A 10290-nucleotide genomic window follows, 5' to 3' on the forward strand; every position below is an offset into this window, starting at 1 on the left:
CTGCCCCTTTCCTTTTAGGCTCGATGGGTTTGTTATGAATTTTGTGGTAAGTGATGGATAAGGGTTGTTTCACAATAATAGTAGTTTCCCCCTCTTTTTGTTCCATAATAGTGTCTTCACGGGGAATTTGTGGAGCAGCATTGTGGGAGTAGGGATGACATTTTGCCCAGTCAGGTTGATGTTGGAAGAGTTAGTTTTAGCTGAGGTTGTTGGTGTTGCCTTCCCAGCATTCTTTTCCATATTTTCCTGCTTTTGAATGGAATTTGTACTTCTCCCTCTCCTTCTAGTTACTTCTTGCCATCCTTCTTCTCCAATATTGAGTTTATTTGTCCCATCACTTTGTTGTCCCTCTTTGTTCTCATATTGAGAAAAATGAGTAACCTCAGGAACACTATCAATATGCATAGGAGTCTCTTTGGTAATTTGCTAAGAAGTAGAGTTAGTAGACTATTTAGTCTGTGGGGTGTTTTAGAACCACTATTCTTGTCGTCTGATTGTTCCCAGATTCATTGTTGGTGTTATTGATATTTTTCAGCTCAGGATGAAGGATCCTGCATTTGTTCTCACTATGCCCCTGCATTTTACAATTAAAATAATAGGCAGGAACGGAATCAAATTCCACATTTTGGCTTAGCAATTCCATCGTGCCATCAGCTTTCCTAACTTCAACTGTAACTTCATGAACAAGGTTTTTGGCCAGATCAATTTCAACTTTGACTTTGGTCATACCAGTCCTAGTCTTAGTGTTAGTGGCATCGTCCATTGCTAATAGGATCCCCACAGGGCTAACAATTCGACATAGGGCATCCCATTCATAATAATGCCATGGGAGATCCAGTAATGTAATCTAGATAGGGGCAAACGTAGTTTCAGCTTTAGGCTTGAAGTTGGTAGTCCATTTGTCAAATTTCATAACATTTTCTCCAATTAGTATGATCTCTCTTGATCTCACATTAGAACGGTCCTCTTTTAGTTCAAAGTCGATAAAAATATGTCTCATGTTGAAAGCACCAATACGGATTTTCCCTTTCCCAGGAATTAATTTAGCTAAATCATCATGAATAAAATCAATTGAGGGTCCGGTTCGAATAAACTTATCAACAATTTTCCATTTGCAGGTTGAGGCTTAGAGGTCATTTTCTGCTTTCGTAAAAACCACAACCGGTTTCCCTTTATGAACTTCATAGAGTCTTGAAGAGAGTAGAATACGATTTTGAGGAATTACAAATGGATTACCCAGAACATTAGCATAAGAGTTGTTAACTTCAAGGTTCTGAGAGTTATTACCTGACGGGTTTGAGCTGGAACCTTGACAAGCAGTGTTTTTCAAACCCGAATTGGGGTTAGAGTGTTAAGTGACCTTCTTTCCTATAGCATAAATTACCGGAATTTCAAGTGTAGGAGGGAATGTCAAAGGCAATTTTTGAACAGCTATGGAGCTCAGCGGAGAAATTGGCACCTTAATTAGGCTTCCAAAAGTAATGGATTTTCTGCTTGGGGAGGGGGGGGGGGGGGGGGGTCGGGGAGGGAGGGGGTTCAGATGGGGTGCCAATGTCTACCGACCTAGACATATTCCGTTAGGGAAGCAAGGGAATCGCACTTCGGCGAGCTTGGGTATTGGATTTGATCGGCGCGTCGGTCGGCTTCTATTTGGCCATAACGGCTAGTTTAGAGAAAGGAATGAATAACTTAAAAGGTCATTCAACTATAAATAATTTCCTACTAAAATCACTTATGTTTGTTTTGTATTAATAAACTCACCCAAGTTAAACTAATTTATCTATGTAGTTATTACAACCAAAAAGCTAAAGGGATAATTACATAAACTTCTCCTCAAGTTTGATTATGTAAAGCTTACTTCCTTTGTTGTTATGTTTTTCTCTCTTATTTTAATTTTTTTAATAATAATTTTTTAGCCTAATTATTACTACTAATATACGAAAATATGATTTAACTAATTTGTACTTTATGATGTATGCTTTTGTTCAATTAATTTCGTAAACTCTATTTGTGGAATAAAGTTGCAATTGCTAAATCTACTGGGAACTGATTCATAAACAAGACAAACTATGAAGTAAATGGGTTCATACATACTAGTTTTACTTTACTACTATTAAGAAGCACCGGTTGGTGCTCCTCTTTCGTCCTCCGTTGTGCCCCCCCCCCCCCCCCCCTAAAAAAAAATTTGGGCCCCATATTAAACAGGCCCATAAAAAAAAATTGTGGGCCCCATATATATTAAACAATAACTAATATTAAAAATAATTGTGGGCCCCATATTAAACACCATCCAGTATTAAAAAAAAAAGTGGAACCCACCACATCCAAACTCACGGGAAAAAAAAAGTGGATCCCATATTAACCAAATCAAGCAATATTGAAAAAAAAAAGTGAATCCGATACTTAAAAAAAAAACAATGTTAAAAAAAAATGTGGGCCCCATATTAAACACCATGCGTATTCGTAGCAAACACTAATATAATAAAGTTTTAAATACGGAACACAAACTACAATGTTATATTAATCGTGTTTTGAACATAGTATCCCATATTGATAAAATCAAGCAATATATATATAAAAAAAAAAGTGCAGACGTTGTATTCTTAGCAAACAATAATATAATAAAGTTTTAGATACGTAGCACAAATTACAATGTTATATCAATCGTGTTTTGAACATAGTATATATATAAAAAAAAAATTGAGCCACATATTAAACAGGCCCATAAAAAAAACAAAATTATAAAAAAAAAAAAAAAAAAACGGGTCCCATATATATTAAACAACGACTAATATTAAAAAAAATGTGGGCCCCATATTAAACACCATCCAGTATTAAAAAAAAAAGTGGAACCCACCACATCCAAACTCACGGGATAAAAAAAGTGAACCCCATATTAACAAAATCAAGTAATATTAAAAAATAAAAGTGAATCCCATATTAAAAAAAACAAATAATGTTAAAAAAAATTGTGGGCCCCATATTAAACACCGTGCGTATTCGTAGCAAACACTAATATAATAAAGTTTTAAATACGGAGCACAAACTACAATGTTATAATAATCGTGTTTTGAACATAGTATCCCGTATTGACAAAATCAAGCAATATATATAAAGAAAAATGAATCCCAAATTGTGGGCCCCATATTAAACACCATCCAGTATTAAAAAAAAAAAAGTGAAACCCACCACATCCAAACTCACGGGAAAAAAAAGTGGACTCCATATTAACAAAATCAAGCAATATTGAAAAAAAAAAAAAGTGAATCCCATATTTAAAAAATAAACAATGTTAAAAAAAAATGTGGGCCCCATATTAAACACCATGCGTATTCGTAGCAAACACTAATATAATAAATTTTTAAATACGGAGCACAAACTACAATGTCATATTAATCGTGTTTTGAACATAGTATCCCATATTGACAAAATCAAGCAATATATATAAAAAAAAAATGAATCCCATATTAAAAAAATAAACAATGTCAAAAAAAAAAAAAGTGCAGACTTTGTATTCTTAGCAAACACTAATATAATAAAGTTTTAGATACGGAGCACAAATTACAATGTTATATCACTCGTGTTTTGAACATAGTATATATAAAATAAAATAAAATTGAGCCCCATATTAAACAGGCTCATTAAAAAAAATTGTGGGCCCCATATATATTAAACAACAACTAATATTAAAAAAAAAATGTCGGCCCCATATTAAACACCATCCACTATTAAAAAAAAAGTGGAACCCATCACATCCAAACTCACGGGAAAAAAAAAGTGAACCCCATATTAACAAAATCAAGCAATATTAAAAAAAAAAATTGTGGGCCTCATATTAAACACCGAGCGTATTCGTAGCAAACACTAATATAATAAAGTTTTAAATACGGAGCACAAACTACAATGTTATATTAATCATGTTTTAAACATAATATATACACTATATATATATATAATTACTATTTAAAGACAACTGCATACACATAGATGCACTATAATTTAAAGTATTGGGCCCGTGCGCAGCACGGACATTGACCGTCTAGTTCTAATATATATAGAAGAGCCGTGCCATGGACGACCAAGGCATTTTGGCAAATCTGACTTAATGGAAGGGTAAATGAGTAATTGCTCAGCTTGAAAAAAAAACTGTGCTCACTAGACTAACACTAGAAACATCGTCTCTCATCCATATTCTCAAGTATCAGAATTCTTTGATCAAAGGTTTTCATCGACTTCCGGTGCCTCTCCCTTGGGTGACTTCTTCTTCTTCCTACTCTTTCCTTCTTCTTTCTATTTCTTAATAATTTATGCTTTAATTCTGATTTTAATAATCTTTTCTCTCTTTATTTTATCTTATACCTTTTGGGTCTCTGAAGATGGACACCGTATCTTTTTTTTTTTTTTGGTGTAAGGATCGTTAAGTCTCATATACTCCTTGTGGCTATTGATTATGGGTTTTTTTGGACTCTTTGGGTTTAGTTTCTGTTGAGTTACATTTATCATTCTTTAGAGTTCTTGATAGGTATTCTCAGTACTAATGCCCATTTGTCAGCCGCTTCTGCTTAAACTCAAATACCTATTTCTATTTTCCTTGTCTCCCATTTGGAATCCCTCTTAATTTGCTTCTATATGTTTGGAAATTAATTTTATTTTGCGGTTGTCTTTGTGCTTCAAGTATTATTTTTGGTCCAGAATAAGATAGAAAGCTTGCTCTGTGTGTTGAGTTTTTGGAGTTTCTGAGGATGAACGTAACCAAAAGTTTTCTTAGGATGGAACTTTCTACCCTTATATATACCAAGGGCATAACTGTCATTTCGCCCACTTAAAAAAACACTAGCACAGAGACGACACTGAAATTGAACACCATTTCAATTTTTTTTTTTTTAATGTTATAAGAATTATTAAGTCTCATGTACCACTGTATCCTTATGCTTAATGCTCAATGGAGTTCATTTATATTTTGAAAGCCTATGAACTGAAATTTTGAAAAGATAAAGTGAAATTTTGGATTTCTTGGTGACTTTTCAGTTTCTCACTACTAAGAAGCAGGAAAATGGACACCTTCTTTGTGTTTTCCTTTGTTTTCTCAGCAATGGATATGTTTCAATACTTTTTTAAATAAAATTTTGGACATCTAGAACTTTTGAGTAGCTTTAGACTGTTTTTTTTTTTTTGTTTTTTCAACATACATGTGTAAATTTAGTTGATTTGCTCATGTATTTTTCCTCTTTCTCAAAAATCCTCATTGTACTAACTTCTGGGAATTAGTTTTTTACAAATTTAAGTCTGGATTTTTCTACTTCTATATACTCCAATTTATGGTATTCTCTTTATCTCTTCCAATTCGGCCACTATAATTGTTAGCGCTTATTCTTCATGTCATAGTATAAATCCATTTCAGTAAAGTTTATGTGGATTGATTTATGTGAAGGAAGAGTTTTCTTGCAGTTGGGGTAGTGGAAAGATTCAATCTAAGAGTATAATGTTTATCTAGCTTCAGCTTTTAATTATCACGTGCAAGAGGTTGATATGTTAACCGTCTATGATTATACTATGTCTTCAGTTCTGTGTTACTACATATAGTAGAATCAAGTAGTTACTTTTCAGTTAGTACTGGAAGTTGTCAACCTCTACCTTTCGTTGGCTTTCATTTTTTTCTTTTTGTTCCTCTCTTTTGCTCTTATTTGTTACTCTTCAGACTTAGGTTAATCTATCAGTCTTTGTATCGAAGAGTTTCAAAGCAATATTTTCCTCCTATACGGGTACTATTGTTGTAACTCCTGTAATTTTCTGAGAATATGTTGGTTTTGTGTTTGGATTAAAAATACTTTATGGACGCCAATAAGAAAAGAATGCTTTATGCAAATAGTTTAAAAAATAAAGTACTCCTTTGTAAGCCTAAAAATGTACTTGTCCACTAAATTTATCTACTGGCAGTACTTAAAAATCATTACTTAATCCCTTTCATATTTTGATTATATAACAATGCCTTAACAACAGAGATTTGTCTAGGATAAATAATACACCTTTCAACTTAAACAGCATATTGTATTACATTTATAATGTAGTTGTGAGATTGGGAGTAGACATCCGACTTCTTTTCAATTAAAATAGAATAGCCAAAGCAGCTCAGCTGGCTGGTCAATCTTAGATGCTGGATGAACAATACCACCCATTACTTCCATTGCATCTTCCCTGTTACTACTCTTTTTATCAAAAAGTGTTACTTGTTTGTCTGCCTTTTTTTTTTTTTTTTGTTATCTTTCTTTGAATACGGTTGTCTATTATTTATACCTTTCTCATAATTTTTTTTTTTTTATTTCCTTTACAGTTTCTGCTCTTCGTTGTAACATCTCTTTGTTCGTGGATATTTGTAATATTTCATTGTGTGGTAAGTACCGCTTATCTCCTTACTTTCTTCTTCTATTTTTGCCTATTAACTTCATTGCATTAACAAACAGCCGTCATCTATATCTTTGCCACACTTTCTTATTTTGATTGTCATGTATATCCAGTGAAATTTTACTTACATGCTGTCCATGAATATATTATTGATTGATATGAGTTTATTGCTTTTTCATGTCTTCATACAATATTCCAGCCGCAAAAATGTCAGGTAGTATAAATCCTAAAAATGCGTAGACCTTTGAAAAAACAAATTATGACAAAAACGCTAGGAGACGCGAACTATATAGATTGATACCACCTGATGAAAAAAGAGGCCCTTTTGGCACAATGTTGAGAAAAAGAGCTGAATTGAAAAGACGACGCTTCACCGAAAGTTCAATCAATAATGATTCAACTAATGCATCGTCTTCTGGTACTGCCAATGTTTCTGCCGAACAGAGTTCTCTTATTGTGAGAGACTCATCGCTTCTGTCAGGAACAGGTAGAGAACCAAACTCTCATTACATAAATATAATATTTTATTGATATAAAAAAATTCTACTAAAAATTCTACTCTCATTACACTTTTTCTAGATTAATATCTCCTCATTCTAGAGTTTGCATATACAAGGTATGGTTTCATAGAACCTAGCAGCTCAAGTAATATGCAAGCAGAAGTCACTTATGTTAAATTAAAAGATGTACCAAAATGTCAATTTTGTGGGGCAAAAAAAATTGAATATGAACTGTTGACACCCGATTTTGTCTCTCCTTTATTCCAATTCATTCTTTTGAGCCTCTAATAATTATTAATGAACTAAATATATTATTTTCGTCCTTACTTTATTATTAGGAATTGTCGCTTTATTAATACATCGTATATTGCTACTTACTAATTTACATAATAAGCTATAATCTAAATAATATCCTTACTTCATTATCATGTTACTTATATTTCATTAAATTACACCTTATTAATGCTAATGGCTAAATTATTATATCACATTCCCCACATCAATCTGTGAAAGATAGTGGAGGCAGCAGCGAGCAGTATGTAATAAAGGCACCTTTAATCTTATCACATCAATTAGTAATTGAATCAAATTAAGTGATCTATTTGGTTTCAAAGCTCAAAATTTTAGTTTTGACGTGCTAAATAGTAGTGTCAAAAATTGGATGTTTTGTATAACTCAGTTTAAGTAGTTACAACTTTAACCAACATGAGCTCATCTATTTAAAGGAGTAATTTAGCTTTTAAATGACATAAAAATCCATCAACATTTCGAGGATATTTTCGTCGATTAACATTTAGAGTTTTAAGATTCGTGGTAAATATACAAAACGCGTATTGATATATATAGTTGATAAGTTGGTATTTTACCAACTTATTTTTTCTTTAATCTTAGATTGTTGCTATGTTTTGATTGAGAAAATAGTGCATTTAATGTCGTTTACTTCCATTTTATAGGTTTATATGATTGAGAAGAGCGTCCGAAGAAACCAAGTGAAAATAAAGTAAAAAAGAGGCCAAACTGGACAGTCCAGTGCAAAAGCGGGGCAGAATTGAGTGGGTTTAGTGTTTCTCTTTTAACTCTTCAAGCTTTAATGTCATTTAATGGTGTACAACATTATTTGTGCCTAAATACCCTTACTTTGCTTGAAAAAGAAAGTAGAGGTTAGGAAAAGAGTTAATAGCAAGGATTTGATGCTTAACCCTCATCTAATAACTTGAGCTAAGAATAGGATAGTTAACTTGAGATTCAATTGGTAGTGCTTAATTTCACATTCTAAAGCTTGGAAAAGTTTAGAGTGAAATTCATTGATTTGGTTGGAAGACTTTCAATGAGATTTTTGAAACCATTATCTATTAACATAAACTCGCTCTTAGTTGTAAAATTGTAAAATACATTGGATTGTTACTTGAGAGTAATTTTCCTTGTATCTATGCTTGTGGTCATTGATCATTTTACTTGCTTTCTAGGTTAGTTTACATTTTTGTAGTTATAATTTTCTAAAAACCAAAATATTATCAAGTGTTTGGCTTAGTGTAGAAAGTGAAAATTTCTTACTTGCTTGATTGCCTAGTATATTGTTTCTTGTGGGATTCGACCCCGACTCATAGTTGGATAATTATATTGCATACGACTGTGTATACTTTCTCTTTGAGGAGTGGATTTGATAGTCAGGATTATGATCACATACACCTAAAATATCTTAAAATTTGAACAAACTGAACCGGTTCAACCTTCATCAAACAAAAGGTAGCACCGGAGATCTTACGGACATGTAGTCTGTCCTAAAAAAATATATATATAATCACATGCACCAAAATATTAGAGCAAAAACAAATTAACCAAATCAAAAAACTTTCATTTAGAGAAGGAAACATGGATGTTGCTGAACGTAAACTTACCAAAGTTTTTAAGAAGAGCAACTTATTAACACGACTTCTAATTAACCTTACATGTAATAGACTTTTCCCTGGAATATAACACTAATTAACACGACTTTTAAGTGTATATATTCTGAGTCCTAATTGAATTACCTTTCCTAGAATAATATGAATTCTAAATGTTGCATTTTTATCAAAAATCAAATTGCACTTTCAAAAAAATATTTTAGCTTTCAAAGGGTATAAAGTCCATCAACATTTAGATGATATTTTCGTCGTTCAACATTTAGCGAAAATTATTCGTGCTTTTAATACATGTAGATAGATAGATATAGATTTAAATTATTGTCCAACAACTTTTAGTGTTTATGATGGCCAGGGTTATTCTCATCAATTTTGAGGGTTCTTTCACAAAAATTGACATCTTAATTTTTGTTCAATGAACTTCAGGTCTCATTTATTTTCATTAAGATTAAGACGTCTGAATCTAAATATATAACTGAATAATATGATGTTGCATTAAGATTTGAATATTTGAATCTGAATAAACATCCGAATTGTTAAGATGCATATTAAGATATGCATTTTAACACCTAAATGTATAGAATTTGTCTTTATTTAAAAATTAATAAACATAAACTTTAATAAAATAATCTAATTTGAAAAATTTAAATTATAACCCAAAACTTATATTGAAAACAAAATAAAAGTATTTTCATTGCATATTATGTAATAGTAAATAATACTTATTGAGATATTAATATATTTTATAGCAAAATGATATGAGAACATCCTGTTTGTTCTCCACGTCAAGATAACGTTTTGAAACCTTATTAATATCAATATTTACAGTTGTTCACATGGTTTTCTTTTTGTTTAAAAAGAATCTTACGAATATCTCACCAAATTTAAAAAGTGTCTTACAAATATCTCATAAATGCGAACACATAGCTTAAAAATGCGAAATGAATATTTGAAAAATAAATCAAGCACGATTGAGAACCGAAATATATAAAGAAGTTTTACCCAATCATTCGTATAAGGAACGACTGTGAATATATTATGAATGTCATTCGTGCAAGAAATGACTGTGAATATATTATGAATGTCATTCGTGTACAAGAGTTTTTTTTTTTTTTTGGGCGTTATTCACTGTCTCAGGAGCACTGCGCGACTAAAAGCTTAGTCATTGTAACTAAGTGCAACTATAAGGTAGTCTTTGATGATAAAAGTTTATCCACAGTTGATATTTATACTGGATCATACTAATTTACTATGTTTAAATTGTAATTAAGAAGAAAATGTATAAATAATAAATATTTAGTGATAAGAATGTATACAAAAGCATGTGTCAACTGTCAAGTATTTATTAGTTTGGTGCAAACACCAGTACGAATAAATTTTTACCATATTCTTTTATATAGACAAAAATTATTTTGAGATACGTTGCATATAGGAAGCAAAATTACAATTTCAATTTTATTAAAATAATTAGACTACTGTTCTCAAAC

The 10290-nt window shown here is 31.6% G+C and overlaps 1 long non-coding RNA gene across 1 annotated transcript; it reads left to right on the forward strand.

The window, feature by feature from the left end:
* Nucleotides 1-4100: 4100 nt before the first annotated feature.
* Nucleotides 4101-8330, forward strand: LOC132610864 (uncharacterized). Its single transcript, XR_009571338.1, has 3 exons — nt 4101-4253; nt 6332-6391; nt 7856-8330. It is a non-coding gene; the product is annotated as an uncharacterized LOC132610864 (long non-coding RNA).
* Nucleotides 8331-10290: the final 1960 nt, after the last annotated feature.

Source organism: Lycium barbarum, chromosome 9 (genome assembly GCF_019175385.1).
Source record: "Lycium barbarum isolate Lr01 chromosome 9, ASM1917538v2, whole genome shotgun sequence".
In the NCBI taxonomy this organism is placed as follows: Eukaryota; Viridiplantae; Streptophyta; class Magnoliopsida; order Solanales; family Solanaceae; genus Lycium; species Lycium barbarum.